At 37.2% G+C, this 18,620-nt stretch overlaps 1 protein-coding gene across 1 annotated transcript in view; it reads left to right on the plus strand.

Annotated features, from left to right (window-relative positions):
* Positions 1-1,389: 1,389 nt before the first annotated feature.
* LOC126263042 (CLIP domain-containing serine protease B9-like) overlaps positions 1,390-18,620 on the plus strand; it is a 186,991-nt gene continuing 169,760 nt past the window's right edge. The window contains exon 1 of the mRNA XM_049960019.1: positions 1,390-1,720. The gene's annotated coding sequence lies outside the window, so the exon portion shown is untranslated. The remainder of the gene's footprint in view (positions 1,721-18,620) is intronic.

Below are 18,620 nucleotides of genomic sequence, written 5' to 3' on the forward strand. Positions count from 1 at the left end.
GAGAAAGGGTTGTAGCCTATCCCCAATGTTATTCAACCTGTATATTGAGCAATCAATAAAAGAAACAAAAGAAAAATTTGGGGTAGGAATTAAAATCCAGGGAGCAGAAATAAAAACTTTGAGGTTTGCTGATGACATTGCAATTTTGACAGAGACAGCAAACGACTTGGAAGAGCAGTTGAATGGAATGCACAGTATCTTGAAAGGGTGATATAAAACGAATATCAACAAAAGCAAAACGAGGATAATGGAATGTAGTCGAATTAAAGCAGGTGATGCTGAGTGAATTAGATTAGGAAATGAGACACATGAAGTAGTAAATGAGTTTTGTTATTTGGAATGCAAAATAACTGATGATGGTCGAAGTAGGGAGGATGTAAAATGCAGACTGGCAATGACAAGAAAAGCGTTTCTGAAGAAGCGAAATTTGTTAACGTTGAATAAAGATTTGTGTGTCAGGAAGTCCTTTCTGAAAGTGTTTGTATGGAATGTAGCTGTGTATGGAAGTGAAACATGGATGATAAATAGTTTAGACAAGTTGAGAATAGAAGCTTTTGAAATTTAATGCTGGAGATTAGATGGGTCGATCATGTAACTAATGAGGAGGTACAGAATAGAACTGGGGAGAAGAGAAATTTGTGGTAAAACCTGACCAAAAGAACGATCGGTTGGTAGTACACATTCTGAGACACCAAGGGATCACCAATTTAGTATTGCAGGGAAGCGTGTGGGGTAAAAATAGTAGAGGGGGTCCAAGAGATGAACACAGTAAGCGGATTCAGATGGATGTAGGTTGCAGTAATTACTCGGGGATGAAGAGGCTTGCACAGGATAGAGCAGCATAGAGCTGCATGAAACCAGTCTTTGAACTGAAGAGCACAACGACATCAAACAACTTAAAAGTTGCCATTCGTCTTCTAAAATAGTTAAACCATGCCATATCCCCAGGTCTAAACATCCTTACAAATTATCGTATGGATTCCCATCCCCCTCCCCCTCAGAATCTAACAGTGGATCCATGCCTAAGTGCGGTGAATTATTTATTGGGTGTGTTGTATCGCCCCATAGCACGAGTGGTAGAGTAAAAGGATAAATTTAAAAAAAAGCTTATAACAAGTGTTTAAATAGCGCCTCCGGTGTTACTATATTTTTGATCTCCTTGGCTCGTTTATATTTACACACAAAGTAGTGTTATATTGTGCCTGTGTCGAACATTTCTATTCTCACGTAACTCATTGCTACGTATCTTTCTCTGTTTCTTTAAGCGCTTGCATTTGGTGGATTTATAGAAATCTCTCTTCATTCGTAAAAAAAAAAAGTGGTTATCACCTTGTAAGACAAATTTGTTTTCTCTACATATTTCCGACACGCGCGTTTCAGAATGAAATGTACTTGACGAAGAAGTACCCATCAAATCGCTGATACAGTAAAAGGTCGTCCTTATCATCAATGCACGTTATGGATAAAGGAAAGACTGTCACACACAGTGCTATGAGCAACAGAAAGGAAATTAAGACGGGACCAGTCAATGCTTGCTAAGGAAAGACGATAAGCTGAGCGTTTTTCGCAGTAGCATCCGGCCTCCTTCTCAAGGATAGTCCGTTCACAGGCGGGTACACTTCATGTGGGAGATTTCAGTGAAAGAATAATTAAAAAAAAAAAAAAGAAAAGGACGAAGCAAGACCAGTCAACCAACAAGCTTTGGCACCACATTCCGCAGGTAATCATTACATACCACAGTGACGTCATCACTTAGATACTTCCGGTTTGACAGACGAAGTATTTTGTCGGTGTTGGTGTAGTGGGATGGTGTTTCAGGACTTCACATATAGTGGATGAAATTATCGCAAAAGCTAACACTTTTGTGGCCATTTAAGCGTGCAGTTTCATTATGTATCTCCATCGATGTTATTTGTGGCCGTAATTGTGTATTAAACTATAACTGTTATTTTTTATTTATTCATTCAAATAACCTGTACTTGATTATCTTCCTGCTGTGTTTTTCGGCTTGAAATTCGCGAAGATATTTAGTTTTCTAAAAAAAAAAATTCATAATCTGTGATAATAATTGAGTGAGATTTTGATTTGCCCTATAGAAGTACAACTTCTGTACATAATGTAATCAACTAAGACTAAATAAAAATTTGTGAACGTAGTTAGCAAACATAACGAGCGAACCATTCTTTAAAAAGTGGAAAACCGGGAGAACAATTCACAGCAGTTTACTTCTATGTCTATATTGATACTGCGTGAAGCCCAGAAATACTTTGAGGAAAAATAATTTAATATTTATTATAACTCATACAATGCTTAAGAGTTCAACTTTGGTCATTTATCTATGTTTTTATGTTACTCGGTACAAAAAGAAGGGTATGTGAGTATTTGGTCTGGCGCACCTCAGAGGTGCACGTGATTATATGGACTGACACACTTGATGCAGCGAACACAAAATAATTCTAGATATAAATAACGTTTGTGAGTCTCGTCTGTATGTAAGCTCTGAAAATGAAGCAGTGTTTTTATGAAGTGATTTTTAATATCTGGTAGCTGTTTACTTCCTGTAGAAAATGAGCCTGATATCAGTATTGTGGAGTCCGAATCAGGGAGGGTGTAGGACCATAAGGGGCAATGACATCTGTAGGCTAGGTATAGTGATGTGAGACAAGGAAAATGTGATCTGATTGTAAACTGGTGGGGTGTATGGCAGTTGCCTGTAACTATTTGAATTAGATCTTCATAACTCAAAAGGGCTGTTTGCAAAAATTAGTTTAAGGGTCTCTACTGAAGCTTCTAATGAACAGTCTCCTGATATGCAAAGCTCTACTATTTAATTGTAGTGACATTGTATGATAAATGTCTGGTTTTAATTATTATCACTATGGTAGGTAAGGGGGAACTGAGGCAAGTTAGAGTAGTGTGAAGAATGCTTAAATCTGTTTCATTCTTTGAGTAGTTTAGTTTTGTAGCTGATACCTTAATGTAACTTGTTTGACTCTACTCGGGTACATCATCACTGCAATTCCTAGTATTTTTTGCTGATGCCCAATTTTCACTCCTATAAATATATATTATTAATATTCATCCAAGGATCATCTCACAGTGCTACAGGAGTTGTTGTGGTAATACAATAAAAATCAGTAGCTCAAAATATATACACAGAATACTTGAGTATGCCCTATAAGTGCAGGACAGATGGTCAGCCATGCCCTTAGTGAAGGAACCAAATCAACATTTGTCTGAACTGATCTAGAAAAACTCAAATGATGGTAGCTGGACAGAGCAAACCCCTTTCTCCCAAATATGAGGTCAGTGGCTTAACAGTTGCACCACCTCATTTGTTTGGTCCCTATTAAACAACGTTCCTTCATTTACACACAAATATCTTCTGGTAAGTAATGTAATGGTATAGTTTCTTAACCCTTGCGATGACTCCAGCCTCCTTTTACAACCAATTCCTAGACCACTAACAATCGAGTGTGCTCCATATTTCTTTCCTGTCATCTCTGTCCATCTGGGAGGGGCGGAGGGGGGAACTGTGTTGGTAAACATTACATCAAGAGGTCAAAAGTTTCTAAAGCTGTAACCTTATTTCGTCTATTAATTTTATTAATGTGCTCCCAATTGATATTTATAGTTCGAATAAAATAATTGTACAGTTAGCAGCTTGGGAAGGTATGTTGCCAGCGTGCGACCACCTGCCGTGACATGACTGTTTGTACCTAGATAACAAGCAAAACAGCAAACATGCCACTTGAGAAAGAACTAAAATTGGCAGCCATCTGGCCCTTACCACTAAACTTGCTGAATCATCGATCATAAAGTTAAGTTACTTTAATTGAATTTAGTCTGTTGTGTTTCTTGGTGCCACTCAATTGTAATCTCATTGTTCGAGAACAGAAAGTTAGGTGCTTGTTCTAGGCTGAATTGTCCAAGATAATGATGCTACAGATGGTTTCTTTTCCACTGGAAGCCATGACCTTAGTTGTGGATATGTTTTCAGATCAAACTACTAATGTAGTGTCTGTAGCTTAAGTATCTAAATGATGGTACACATTGATAGCAGTAAATTCAAGCCATTCTTTCCCTTTTACATCATTGCTTTTTAGTTTGCCAGTTCTAATTTCGTGAAAAAGAATTGTTGCTCACATTTCATTGTCAATTTTGCACTCATATTTTCTCCGTTCAGAATAACATTCCACTCCATCCCAGAGTAACTTCATTCGACCTGTGCATCTGTAAGTGCCTCGAGTTCCAAATACTAGGATTTAATGCAGCTTTTGTTTGTACCATTATTTGCTTATGTTTGATAAGTGAAGGTTGTTTCATAACTAATGATCATATTTTGAAAGTACAATAGTTAGATTTGGATGGGAATATTATTAAGGTAAGATAGTTAAATATGTGACTGTGAAGTGCTACAGAGGCGTTGAGTAATTAGTAAGAAAGTTGTAAGACATCAGTTGTTATATGATATTAACATGTGTGTTATCTACATCTGTATTCCATAAGCCGCCTTATGGTGTGTGGTGAAAGGTACTTCTACTGTCACTTCATGCTTTCCTGTAGTAGTTTCGAATGGTGTGCGAGAAGAATGATTGTTGGAAGCAATACATGGGTCGACTTTTCTAGTAATGTATGCTCTTGGAATTTTAACAATGATTCATTTCGTAATGCTTTATGCCTCTGTTGTGGTGTTTGCCTCTGAAGTTATACAAGCATCTTGTATCAAAATAGGCCATTATCGGATACTTGAGTTTTGTATGCCTAGATGGCAATAAATAAGGCCAAAAAAGAATAATCATGCATCAGATCAGCATCCAACTTACGCTCAGAGATTTGATTTTCAGTAATTACAGTCATATTTGTGACTGTTGTGACTAATGCTTGCGCACGCGCGCTTGTGTGTGTGTGTGTGTGTGTGTGTGTGTGTGTGTGTGTGTGTGTGTGTGTGTTTGGGAGAGAGAGACAGAGACAGAGAAGAGAAGAGAAGAGAGAGAGAGGTGTCCATATTTAGAGTATGTTTATAACTCAAAAGTGGATCAGAAACTCACCACAAAGTTCACTTAAATTCATTCCAGAAAGTCTGTTATGTAAAATTTGCACAGAACTGACAGAGTGAGCCTGGGGGTACAAAACTACATGTTTTTGACTTCATAAAGATCGTCAAGCTTTGACATAAAGGAATTTAGGATGCATGAATTTGTTACATGCAATGGCACTTGCAGATTCCATCTTTGTAACCCTTCCTCACTTAATAAACAAGCTTGTGACAAAATGTGCTGCTCTCTTCTGGATATTCTCCTTTTCATCTATCAGTTCTATCCAGCTGAGTGAGGATGATTTTTTGTTACTTCCTTCATGGATGGACTGCACTTCCTTAGGATTCTTTGAATGAATCTGACAAGCATCTGCCTTTTTCTCTATTATTTGTTTGTGGTTCTTCCATTTTAAGTTGCTTTGTATGCATACTCATATTTAGAGGTTGTGACTGCTTCCAGTGATTGTTCGGCAATCATGTTACCACACATTAATGGGTCTGTACACCTCTTTATGTGCAATACCTTACATTTGCTTATGTTGAGGATATACCGTCAATCCTTGCACCAAGTGTTGACTTTCTGCTGGGCTTCCTAAATTTCGTTACTATTTTCTAGTGTTCAGACTTCTCTATATAAAAACTGCATTACCTGCGAACACATCTTGCAGCTTGTTATATGACCCAATTGGTCATCTACGTATTTTGAACAGTGATAATCCCTTAACACTCCATTTGAGAACATCCAAAGTTAGTTTTACACCTGAAGATTTCTCTCTGTTAAGAATGACATTGTGTTCAGTCTATTAGGAACTCTAAAATCCAGTCACAAAGTTTGTCTAATATTCAGCAATCATATTTTAATGATTAGGTGACACTGTGGAACTGTCATATGCCTATCAGAAATGGAGGAACACAGCATCAACCTGAGCACCAGTATCTACTGCCTTCCACGTCTCATGGGCAATCAGAGCAGGCTTAGTTTCATGCAGGTGTTGTTTATGGAAGGCATGTTAATGTCTACAGAGGAGATTTTAATTGTCCAGAAATATTAGAAACCCAGGTACAAAACATGCTCTCGAATTTGTCAGACTATCACCAGTGATGTGGACCTACAGTTGTGTGTGTGTGTGTGTGTGTGTGTGTGTGTGTGTGTGTGTGTGTGTGTGTGTGTGTGTGTGTGTGACTATAATTGAAAGTGGGAATGACGTATGCATTTTTTAATCACTTTGAATGCTTAATTACTCCATCAACTTACAGTAGGCTGCTGCTAGAAAAGGAGCAAGTTCTTTTGCATACACACTGTAGAATCTTATAGTTATCCAATTGGGGCCAGCCTCTGTTCCTTTTTTCAGTTGATTTGCCATCCTGCAGTCACTTATTTTGATAGGCCTACATCATTTGGGCATTTATGAGATGATTGAAAGGAGGAACCATAGTATGACCACCTCCTGTGAAAGAATTTTGAAAAATCAGTGTATATGGTCAAGTGAAAACAAAATAGGAATGTAGATGACATCACAGGTAGACAAGTGAGAGTACCAAATGTAAACTTGAAATGAATGCCTGACTTTGGGTATCATAAGACTTTTCCCAGAAATAGGGCTTGAAAGGTAAGAGCAAGAATGAAATCATTAACAGCAATTAGCTAAAGAATATATTAACATACTTATACAAGAACAGGATTTTCACAGAGCTCATTATCAGTTCCTTGTTGTAAAAGTCAGAAAAAAATTTCGGTTCATAGTTCATGAGAAGTAAAAGTGCAAGGACTTTGCAAAGGTAAAGGTATGTCGTAGAATCTGAGTGTGTGCAGTATCTAAGGAAGATAATTATGAGTAATGGAAATTCTTTGCTCTCTGTACTTTTGTATGAATAAATAAATTAAAATTTCATTTTTAATAGATAGAAAGTACTTTTTCGGGCAGCAGGCAGATTTTAACTGAAGTACACATCGTTATACTCTGTAAACCATTGTGAAGTATGTAGCAGAGGCTTCATCCCACTATACCAGTTATTAGGGCTTTTTCTCGTCCCATTCACATATGAAGTACAGGAAAAATGATTAAGTGCCTATGTGGATGCTGTAATTAATCTAATCTTATCCTCAAGATCCCAATGGGAGTGATATGTAGGGGTTCTAGTATATTCCTAAATTCCTCTTTTAAAGCTGGTGCTTGGAACTTTCTCAGTAAACTTGTTGGGATAGTTTCCGTCTATGTTCAGGAGTCTGCCAGTCCAGTTCTTTCAATGTCTCAGTGACTCTCTCCTGTGGATCAGACAAACTTGTGATCCTTCCCTGCATATGTCCAATATTACTGCTAGCACTGTTTGGTTTGGTATGGTATATGTCTCACACAGTCGAACAATATTCTAGAATGAGTCATACACGTGATTTGTAAGTGATCTCCAGTGTGGACATTGCACTTCCCTAGTATTCTACCAATGAACCAAAGTTTGCTACCTACTTTACTGCCGACTGAGTCTGTCTGATCGTTCCATTTTGTGTCCCTACTAAGGGTTACACCCAAGTATTTGTACGAGTTTACAGATTCCAGCTGTGACTCTCTAATATAATGTTTTGTGAAGTGCAGAATTTTAAATTTTTGAACGTTTAAAGCAAATTGCCAGTCATTGCACCACTTTTCAATCTTATAAAGGTTGGTCTGAATATTTGTGCAGCTTCGTTCAGACTGTACTTAGTTGTAGATAACTGTATCATCTGTGAAAAGTTTGAGGTTGCTATTAATATTGTCCACAAGATTACTAATATATACCATGAGCAGCAAGGGTCCCAACACACTTCCATGGGGTACACCCAAACTTACTTCTACATCTCACGATGACGCTCCATCCAAGATAACATTTTGCATCCTCCCTAGCAAGAAATTCTCAGTCGAGTCACATTTTTTGTCTGAGACTCCATATGATTGTACTTTTCATAATAACTGTAGATATTGCACAGAGTCAAATGCTTTCCAGTAATCAAGAAATACTGCATCTATCTGATTGGCTTTCAGAATGTCAAGTGAGAAAAGTGTAAGTTGTGTTTCACGTGAACTGTGTTTTTGAAATTATTTTGTTGGCATGTAGGTGGTCATTCTGCTCAAGATACCTCTCTGTGTTTGAGCTTAGAATGTGTTTTAAGAGCCGACAACAAATAGATGTCAAGGATATTGGGCAATAGTTTTGTGGATCACTTCTGCCGCCCTTCTTGTAGACAGGTGTGACACGTGCTTTCTTCCAGTTCCTGGACACAGATTTTTATATGAGGGATCTAAGACAGATTACAGTTAACAGAGGGGTTAGCCCAGCTGTGAATTGGTTGTAGAATCTGATATGGATTCCATCAGGCACTGGGGCTTTGTTCAGTTTTGATGTTTTCAGCCATTTCTCAGTGCCACTTACATTAATATCTATTCCACTCGTCTTTTTCGTGGTACAGTAATTCAATTGAGGAAGTACTCCTGGATGTTCCTGCATAATGCAACATTTAAAAACAGAGTTAAGCATTTCTGATACTCTGAATTTCAGTTCCAGTCTCGTCTCTGAGTGACTGGACACTAACTTTGTTGCCTCTTGTAACCTGAATATAGGATCAGAATTTCTTGAGTTTTGTGAAAGATAATTTGATAATATTGTACTATGGCAGTCCTTGAAGGCTTAACAGATTTCTCTCATGACTGCTAAATACATTTCATTCAGCATCTCTCCATCTATTGTTCTGTGCTTTGCCTTATACGTATTATGTGGTAGTCTTCATTTCTTTAGAAGTTTCTTTACAGTGAGTGTATACCAAGGAGAATATCACCCATCACAAACTGCTCTACTGAGTGCGTACTTAGCCAGTGCATTGTCAACTATTCTTTTGAACTTTAGCCATAGTTCCTCTTCACGCTCTTGTCCTGAGTTGCAAGTTTCATGTTCCTCATTGAGATATGATGTTCATGTTTCTCTGTCTAGTTTGCTGAACATATAAACCATTCTGCTTGTTCCTTGTGTTTTGGTATTCATTGCTGCTATAGCAGCTTCATGGTCACTGATATCAGTTTTGATGTGGATATCAGCAAAGACATCAGGTCTGTTTGTTGCCATTATATCAAATATATTTCCTACTTGAGTGGGGTTCGAAATATCTGTTCTAGGTAGTTTCTATAGAAGGCATTTAGTACCATTTCACAGGATGTCTTGTCACGCCCCCCACTAACAAAACTGTTATCATCTCAGTTTACTGTTGGTTGGTTGTAGTCTCCTCCAATGATTACAGTATGATTAGGGAACTTGGGCAGAAGCGATCTGAGATTTTCTCTGAAGTTTTCTGTTACATCATGAGGAGAATCTGGTGATCAATAGAAGGACCTTACACTAATTTTATGCCCACCCTTGATACTGAGTCTTGCCCCAACAATCTTGCATACAGCCTCGATTTCTATCTCAGTGGATTTGAGTTTCTTATCTATTGCAACAATTACACCAACTCCACATCTCATTAGTCTATTCTTTTGATACACACTTAAATTTTCCCCAAAAATCTCACTGCTATCAGTTTCGGGTTTCAACCGGTATTTTCCACCAGTAACAAAATCGCTGGATCATTGCAAAAAGAGTAATAATGTACCAGGTACAATGTATTAAATTATTTGCAACAATACAATATAAAACCATTTCTTTCCTCTGTAATAAGTTTAAGAAATAGTGTCTGGAACACTATGTAAATAGTATAGCAACTCAGTTTTATATTCAGTTTGCTTAAGCCCAATGCAGAACTGTTACAAAGATTCATTAGATATGTAGTCATATTTGTAATCAGTTTTCACATATACTACAGCGGCACTGTAGTTAATGAGAAGTATTGTAAGTATTGTTACCATTTTTTCATATTCAGCAATAAACCATGTGCAACGTCGTTACAAGGAATTTTGGTATAGTGAACGAGTGTTAATGTTTACAGGAACCGAGTGTCTCTCTCTAAAGAAAATCACAAACAGTTTGTTATTTAATTTCCATCATTAAAAAAATGTTTATTGGATTTTATCTTGAAGAGTGAGCAGTATTGAAAAAAGCTGTCTGTTGGCAGTTTTACCCTGAACATTGTCGTAATCCCATTGAATTTAAGAAATCTCTTGTAATTTGTTTTTGACGTGTTGTTATTCACACTGTTCATTGTAGCATTACTCTTTGCAAACAATGGCTGAACAAATTAATTAAAAATCCGTTAAACTTTATAGTTATGAATTTTGTTTCTTTAGTAATAAGACATAGATTGTTATTTGTTAAGAATAAATTAACCAAAAAGATGTGTAGTGTGAAGCACGGGGAAGCATTTCTTGCTGTTTTGTCCATCAGATATTTGCAGTATCTGTTTTACATACCCACTCCCTTGTGTGGGATAATATTCCAGGGCACTGTAGCAACTGTTACTAATGTATTTTTGTGTTATGGTGCCTGTTAAGAATATAGTGTAAAAATATCATCAGAAATTTTATAGTTCTTACACTTAAATCACGCAGTCTCTTAATATCATTGGCTAGGGGGAGAAAAGGATTTGTTTCCATTGTCACATGGTATAGAGGCCTTTGAGCAGAAATAATTTGCCATTTTAGTCTTATGTCCAAGATTGACAGTGGCAGGAGAAATCTGTAAAAAATGTTCATAGGCAGAAGACATTAAACTAGATAAATACTTTGAAGGCATGCATTAACAACTTAACAATGTAAGAACTCTAGCATATCTTGGCATTCAGTGTATGTACTAGGTTTCATCAATCCTTGTTTATGCGGTACAGTTGTAATCAACATATTGACTTACACATGCCATATGTATAAAATATATTTTGGTTCTGGCATTGTTACAGTGAAGTTCCAACACACCTGGACAAATGAAATTTATTGTCGCTTACAAGTTTTGAAAACATCAGTGCATTCCAGTGCCAGTTAAGTTGTGTTAGTTGTGGCATTTGAGTATGTTACTTTCTACATTATAATTGTGTATTTAAAGGTGCAAAAAAAGAATAATAAGCCTTTTTGCTATTTGCAACCTCATAGGAGAAACATCAATTAAATGCTGTACAGTCCTGAGATGGTTCCCCTTATTTCATTGTAAATAAGGCAAAACAACAGAATGTACAGCTATGTGTTTGCGATAGGTAATGAACACAGGGACTGAGAGTTGTGCAGGTCATTTTGGGTGACAAATAATGGACCAATCCATGTGTAGTATAGACTTCAGTGCACGTGGGAGCTGACAGGCTATGTTGTGTAGATCCCAAGTACTGATCAGCATCTTAATATCATATGACGTGTAATTTTATATGGTATGAGTTTAGATATCCACCAGGTGTGATTCTGTTTCAATAATAGTGCTCTCCCAGTCCCAACAGGAAACAAGTTACATAACAGCAAATGTGCTTGACACACATGTCATAGAGAATGTGTAGGCAAAAGAGGAGCAACTTTTGAGGCATGGTTGGTATCTGATTTACCATAGGCATCTGATACTGTCTGGGTGCATTAGTATTCAATAGGGTGTATTTTACTACCTTTAGGTCAGTGTTGGTGTATTTGCGCACCATAATTGGCTCTGGTGTTGCTTGGACCAAATAAGGCAGTTTAATTTAGTTATTTGCATGTTCCACAGACTATAAATATTTGTGAACTCTTAGTATGAGCATTGCTCATGCTTGCCATTTTCTTGCACAATATCCCGCAAGCCACGGATGAAGGGCAACAGGCAGATTCCGCATTCTAAGATTTCCTGAAATCGTTTGACATAGAGCCACACTGCAAACTGTTAACGAAGGACTGAGCATATGGAGTAGGTTCTTAGATTTGTGGCTGGTTCAAAGACTTTCAAAGTCCAAGACCCAGTATGTTCTCCTGGACTGCAAGCATTTGTAAGAGACAGGGGTAATGTCAGGAGCACCCCAGAGGAGTGTGATAGAACCATTCTGACAGTTCGGCTAGGGAGCAGTTTGCAAGTGTTTGCTGATGACATTGTAGTGTATAGGCAAATATCAGATTATAGGAGGATATGTTGTGACTTAGATAGAATATTTATTTGATGTGATGAATGGCAGCTTATCCTAAATATGTGAAAGTGTATATCAATGTAGATAAGGAAATACAATCCTGTCATGTATGAATACAATATTGGTGGTACGCCGCTTTACACATTCACATTGGTTAAATATCAAGGTGTAACAATTGAAAGTGACATGAAATAGAATGAGCATGTCAAGTCAGTTGTAAGGAAGGTGAATATTCAACTTTGGTTTATTGGGAGAATTGTAGGAAAGTGTAACTCATCTTTAAAGGAGGCTCATCCACGAAGGAGCTTTACTTCCACCAGTATCTCGTCTGCTACTTTCCAAACCTCACAGTTGTTCTGCGAGACTATGGGACTAGTTCCCATGGAACAAAGGAGACCACTTGCCGGTGAAAGACAAGTCTCAAGTTTGAGTCTTGGTGCAGCACCCAGTTTTAATCTTCCAGGAAGTTACATATCAGCACACACTCTACCATAAAAATTTCATTCTGTATCTCATGAATTTATAAACAAAAGCACAGCAGCACTTTCGAATTTACTTGTTTTCAGCTAATTTATAAATCAGATAATTCCTCCAATAACAACATAAACAGACTAACAGAAATTACTAGTATAATAATGCAAGGAAACTTCTGCTTGAGAATAACGAATTATGTACGAATAAAGAGACAACTCACTGAAAGGCAGAAGTGCAGTGCCATCGACAAATACACGAACAAAAGATACAGAGCTTTGCTTTGCTAGCTTTTGGAATGAAATTCCTTTTCTTTTCTCGCACGCACACACACACACACACACACACACACACACACACACACATTCCAAAAGCTAGCAATGCAAATCTCTCTATCTTTTGTTCGTGTATCTGTCGACACCAAGGTGCTTCTGCCTTTCAGTGAGTCATCTGTTTATTCTTAAATAATTCGTTATAAACAAATTGCAAGCAGTATGGCATACTATAAGTTCAAAGTCATGACTCTTTTAGATTATGTATTTCTTGACTCATTCATCCCCGGAAGCACTCTTTTGTAAGGTGTAAATTTGGTTAGACTTGGTGAAATGTACTCCATGTAGCTTGATTTGCTAAATTTTCGTACTTAAATATTGTTGATGCTTTCTTTCGCGTATGTGTCAGATCCACTAATTCTTCTTATTGTATTGTGTGCGTGAATTGAAGTGATAACATATAATCAGAGTAAATGTTTTAACAACGCATATGAAAACTGAGACCAATTTTACAATGGAATACTGGAAATAACATACAAATAAGTTATTGTGATGTTTTGAAAAGAGTGGAAGGATAAGTTAAAGAAGCACAATAAAAAAGTGGAAAGAAAGGTGTTGGAAATAATTTATTAGCTTCAGTGAAGACTTAAAAAAATGAAATGATCAGAAGAGGGAGATCAATTTATGTCATCAATCACAGCTGAAGTCTGTCTTTAGTTGGGATTTATGTTAAAACAAGTGGAGGAGGTGAGGAGCAGTTAAATAAATTGAATCAAGCTTGGTGGTGCAGTTTTTGTGACATGTACTCATATTAAAGGGGAAACAGATTCACTCCCCACGTGGCTATTCAGATTTTGATTTCCTGTGGGTTTCTTACTTTACAGAAGATGAATATTGAGGTGATTCATTTGAAAAGGATTCTGTCGATTTACATCCACCATTCTTGTCCAATGTAATATTGTTCTCAATCTCTGGTAACTATGTTGTCATTGCAATATTGTCAAAAATTTTCATGAGAGTGCAGACAAATTTTGATACCATTTTAAGAATTTGTAATTTGTTAAACAGTTGACAAAATGATTTTGAGTTACACTACATGTGATCTGGATGGCATGATTTTGGACTAAAAATATCCAACCTGAACTGACTTGTTCCAAAATATTACCCCGTATCACATCACAAAATTAAATTCAGAGGGACTTACTGTGTTTAGTACTATATTGTAATGGATATATTACAAATAGTTGTACTTTCTATGGGAGCTTCACGTAAAGGTTCAGGTTCTGAAATGTCATTTCTACTCCTTTTTCAAGGTGAGAAAGTAGATTGTCGCTTCAAGCAGTACTGCACTTGAAAAACTGAATTTTTTGACTTTCCATGAAGCCAATTTATTAGCTGTAAACCTGGACCTGCCTTCCTTCAGTACATTAGATGCTTTGTTATTCAGTTACTGAGTTATTTTAAGCTGTAACAACTGTGCTTGTAACATCTACAAAATAAAACGCCTTCATAGCTGTCCATACACTCAGTGGTTAAGCTGATGGAGTAAATTAGGAGGAGAACAGATGAAATCATGAATCAGTGCAGAATATGAATGTGATGGAGAGACTCCACCAAGATATACAAATGGACATATTCATTGAAGAAAATATATTAGATTCTTTGAGTAAAAGAGGGAAAAGAAATATAAGCCAATGGACACACAGTTCTTTTGTAAAAGGAGAGATGATCTATGTTTTTACTCGAGTAAAACCTTGTGCACATTTAAAATTAAATTCCTTTTTATTCCAATTACATGTATTTTACTAATTTTTTACTGTTTAATGAAGTCAGGTCACAGTTGCTTGTTGTCTACCATCCCAATACTGCTCTACATACAGCATTAAGTGCTCTGCAGTTATCTGTCTCTGCTGTGCAGCTGTTGTCTGGCTTTATGAGTGGACTAGGCTTGGTTTTCAGGTATCATTGAAGAAGGTAGGTTTTGCTTAGGCAACATCTCCAAGGTGCAGTCCAGCCAATACAGCTGTGGTTGTTGCTGTTTAACAGAGTAATTCCTGTCATTGTCACTGTTAAATGAAAAGTTGGCCTGAAATACCACACACACTTCTGTTTATCAACAACCCACTAAGTCTTAATTCTAAATGTGTGGCCCCCCATGCTGATAACAACTCACAACCTCTACTGTATTGGTGGACACTGTATACACCCAATGTAGCCCTGATCACTATATGTACAGTTTTGATCCCTCACTTTGTTTCGGCATGTGCACCCTCTGCCTTGCACCTGACCAATGCCATGGCAGAAGTACTTCCTCCTGTGTGAGTCTTGCAAGTAGGCTGTTGAGCAACCTTTCCACTCTGGCATTGCTATAGTTCTCCTTCAGTCATCCCCACATGCCAGTCTCCACCTTCCAGTATTAGTAATACCCCATCCTCTTTAATTTGCATAGACTTCCTCACTGTTTCCAGCCTCACCAGACAGGTATCACTGAGTAACATTTGAACAGCACATGATTGTCCGCCATTAGTATTTTCATGTACAACCATGCGTTATCTGTTTTCACTTCCACAGTTCCGCAATGGTAACACAAAGGCGGATTCTATCTGCTAGGCTCTACTACCAGCTGTGGTTTTAGTAGTAATTCTCCCCACAGTTTCCTCAACCCCTTCATGTGTTGCATGGGTGACAATAGTACCGGAGTCAATTATCCATGTAATCCCTCATGGATGGCTTCTTTCAAGTCCATCAACTCCACTCTTGCATCCCAAATAAAATTCCGCAGTGACTGCAGTTTTGTTAATGTTACTGGTACATCTAATACTTTCATCTTTTCTTCCACTGCCTCTAAGTCCCAGTTTAGAGTGTTAGCTGATGTTTTGACATACTCCATTAACTCTCTAGTTATGTTGTTCAACAAACTGTTCTCAAATACAGCTGTTCTGCATGGAATGCCACTTGACAGTTGCTCTATTCCCTTCTACCAATTCCCCTAGGACTTCTCCTGTCCTATTTAGTGCATTTATATCACTCACTTCTGCTGTCCCAAATATTGTCTTAAGTTACCTGTCTCCGGTATTAACCAACTCCTTTTCATCTTTCGCGCCTTGTGTGACATGACTTCCACTATTTCCTGCATCAGCTTCTTCCGTTGCACATATGTCATGAGCAACTCCTTTTGTTCTTTAGATACCTTCCTAAATACCCCTCACTACTCGTTAATTGCTGCAACTCTGTAACACTTCCTCCAACCTCTGTGTGTCATTCCTTAGCTCCCATACATTGAACACCAAACTTAATTTCCATTTATCCTGCTGCCTGGTAAACAAAACTCCTCTGCCAGGTGATGGTTCTGCAGCATCCCTACTCTGTCTCAGCTGAAGAGGTCAGCACCGCCACTGGTATAGATATGTTACACATTTCAGGATTTAAGCTAGCTTCCTACTTCTGCAGAGTAGATATGGATGGAGGAGGAGCTGCCACATTTATTAAAAACTGCCATAAATTCAAGAACATTGGCATTAATAAATTCTGTTTAGAGCAGCATCTAGAAGCATGTGCAACAGAAGTAGAGTTCCATAACAGATCCTATATAATAGTAACTATTTACCGAACACCTGCAGGAAATTATAATCTATTCATAAATCATCTAGAAGCTCTTTTGGGTTATTTAACAGGAAGAAACAAAGAAATTTTGATTGCTGGTGACTTTAATACAGATTTTCTAATGCAATCTTCCAGTAAACATTTACTGCAGTTAGTAATGTTGTCTTTCAATCTAACTCACACTGTAAACTTTCCAACTAGGATCACTAAATCCTCAAGGACAGCCATTGATAACATTTTTATAGACAAATTAAAGGAACAAAATCATATCATAAAACCTGTAATAAATGGACTATCAGATCATGACATGCAGCTCCTTGTTTTAGATGTAAATTCTAAGCAGATTATCAAGACTGCTAAATCTGAGTACAGGAGAGTAGTCAATCAACCAAAAATTGAGTGTTTTAGAAAACTGCTCAAAGATATGAACTGGAAGGATGTTTATAGTGCTCATGACATGAATAAAAAATATAACACATTCATGAACAATGTCAGTACCATGTTTGAAAACTGTTTTCCTGTAAAAGTTACTCAAATTAAACAGAAGCCTATAATAAAACCATGGATTACACAATGAATAAAGATTTCGTGTAAGACAAAAAGGAAAATGTATCTGTTGACCAAGAATAGCTCCAATGCTGATGATTTAGCTAAATACAAGGATTACTGTAAAATATTAAAAAAAGTAATTCAGGCATCCAAACAAATGCACTACGAGAAGAAGATAGCAATGTCAGGGAACAAAATAAAAACAATATGGGATATAGTGAAAGAGGAGACTGGTAGAATCAGAAAGCAACAGGAGCAAATAGCACTAAGGATAGATGACACATTAGTAACCGATGGGCATAGTGTGGCAAATCTATTTAACAAGTACTTTATATCCGTTACTGATAGAATGGGATTGTCAGGATGAGTGAATAATGCCCTTGAATACCTGAAACTAGCCTTTACAAATAGCTTCAGGTACATGAATATGTGACTGACTTCACCAAAAGAAATAACTTCCATAATAAAATCTTTAAAAATAAAACATTCTAGTGGTTATGATGAAATATCAACAAACTTAATTAAGGCATGTTCTTGTGAGTTCAGTACAATTCTAAGTTACTTCTGTAACCAGTCAATTCTGGGACATTTCCTGACTGGCTAAAATATGCAGATGTTAAGCCTCTATTCAAGAAAGGGGATAAAGAGATACCATCAAACTACAGACCGATTTCACTTTTGCCAGCATTCTCAAAAATTTTAGAAAAAGTAATGTACAGGTAGCTTCTCAACCATCTGACCACAAATAACATATTATCAAGAACACAGTTTGGATTTCTGAAGGGTTCTGATATCGAGAAGGCTATTTACACCTACAGTGAAAATGTACTTAATTCATTAAATAACAAGTACAAGCAGCAGGTATTTTCTGTGATTTGTCAAAGGCATTTGATTGCGTGAACCACAACATCCTTTTAAATAAATTAGAATTCTGTGGTGTCACGGGCAGTGCTGCAAAATGGTTCAAGTCATACTTCACTAAGGATGTCAGTGCAAGGGACTAGTGAATTAAGTCATCAGTCATCATCAGAATGGGAAGAAATTACATGTGTGGTCCCACAAGGATCCATCGTAGAGCCATTGCTTTTTCTTGTGTACATTCATGATCTCTCATCAGTTGCACTGCCAGAAGCAGAGTTCATTTTGCTTGCAGATGACACAAGTATTGCAATAAATAGTATATCGAGTGTAGTTCTAGAAAGATCTGCTAATGATATTTTCATGGATATTAATAAATGGATTAAAGCCAACTCACTGACATTAATCTTCGAAAAGACTCACTATATGCAATTCAGAACCTGTAAGAGGTTTCCATCCAGCATATGCATAAAGTATGAAGAAGAGCAGATAGAAGAGGTTGACAGTCTTAAATTCCTGGGATTACAACTTGATAATAAATTCAGTTGGGAGGAGCACACCACATAACTGCAGAAACGCCTAACAAATCTGTATTTGCAAGTCGAGTGTTAGCAGACATAGGCGACATAAAAATGAAAAACCTTGCATACTTTGCCTACTTTCATTCCATAATGTCATATGGTATAATATTTTGGGTAACTCTTCAAGTCAAACAAAAGTTTTCAGGGTCCAAAAGTGTGTAATACGTATTATTTGTGGAGTAGTAAATTCACGGATGTCCTGTAGGAACCTCTTCAAAGGATTG

Source organism: Schistocerca nitens, chromosome 1, assembly GCF_023898315.1.
Source record: "Schistocerca nitens isolate TAMUIC-IGC-003100 chromosome 1, iqSchNite1.1, whole genome shotgun sequence".
Lineage (NCBI taxonomy): Eukaryota > Metazoa > Arthropoda > Insecta > Orthoptera > Acrididae > Schistocerca > Schistocerca nitens.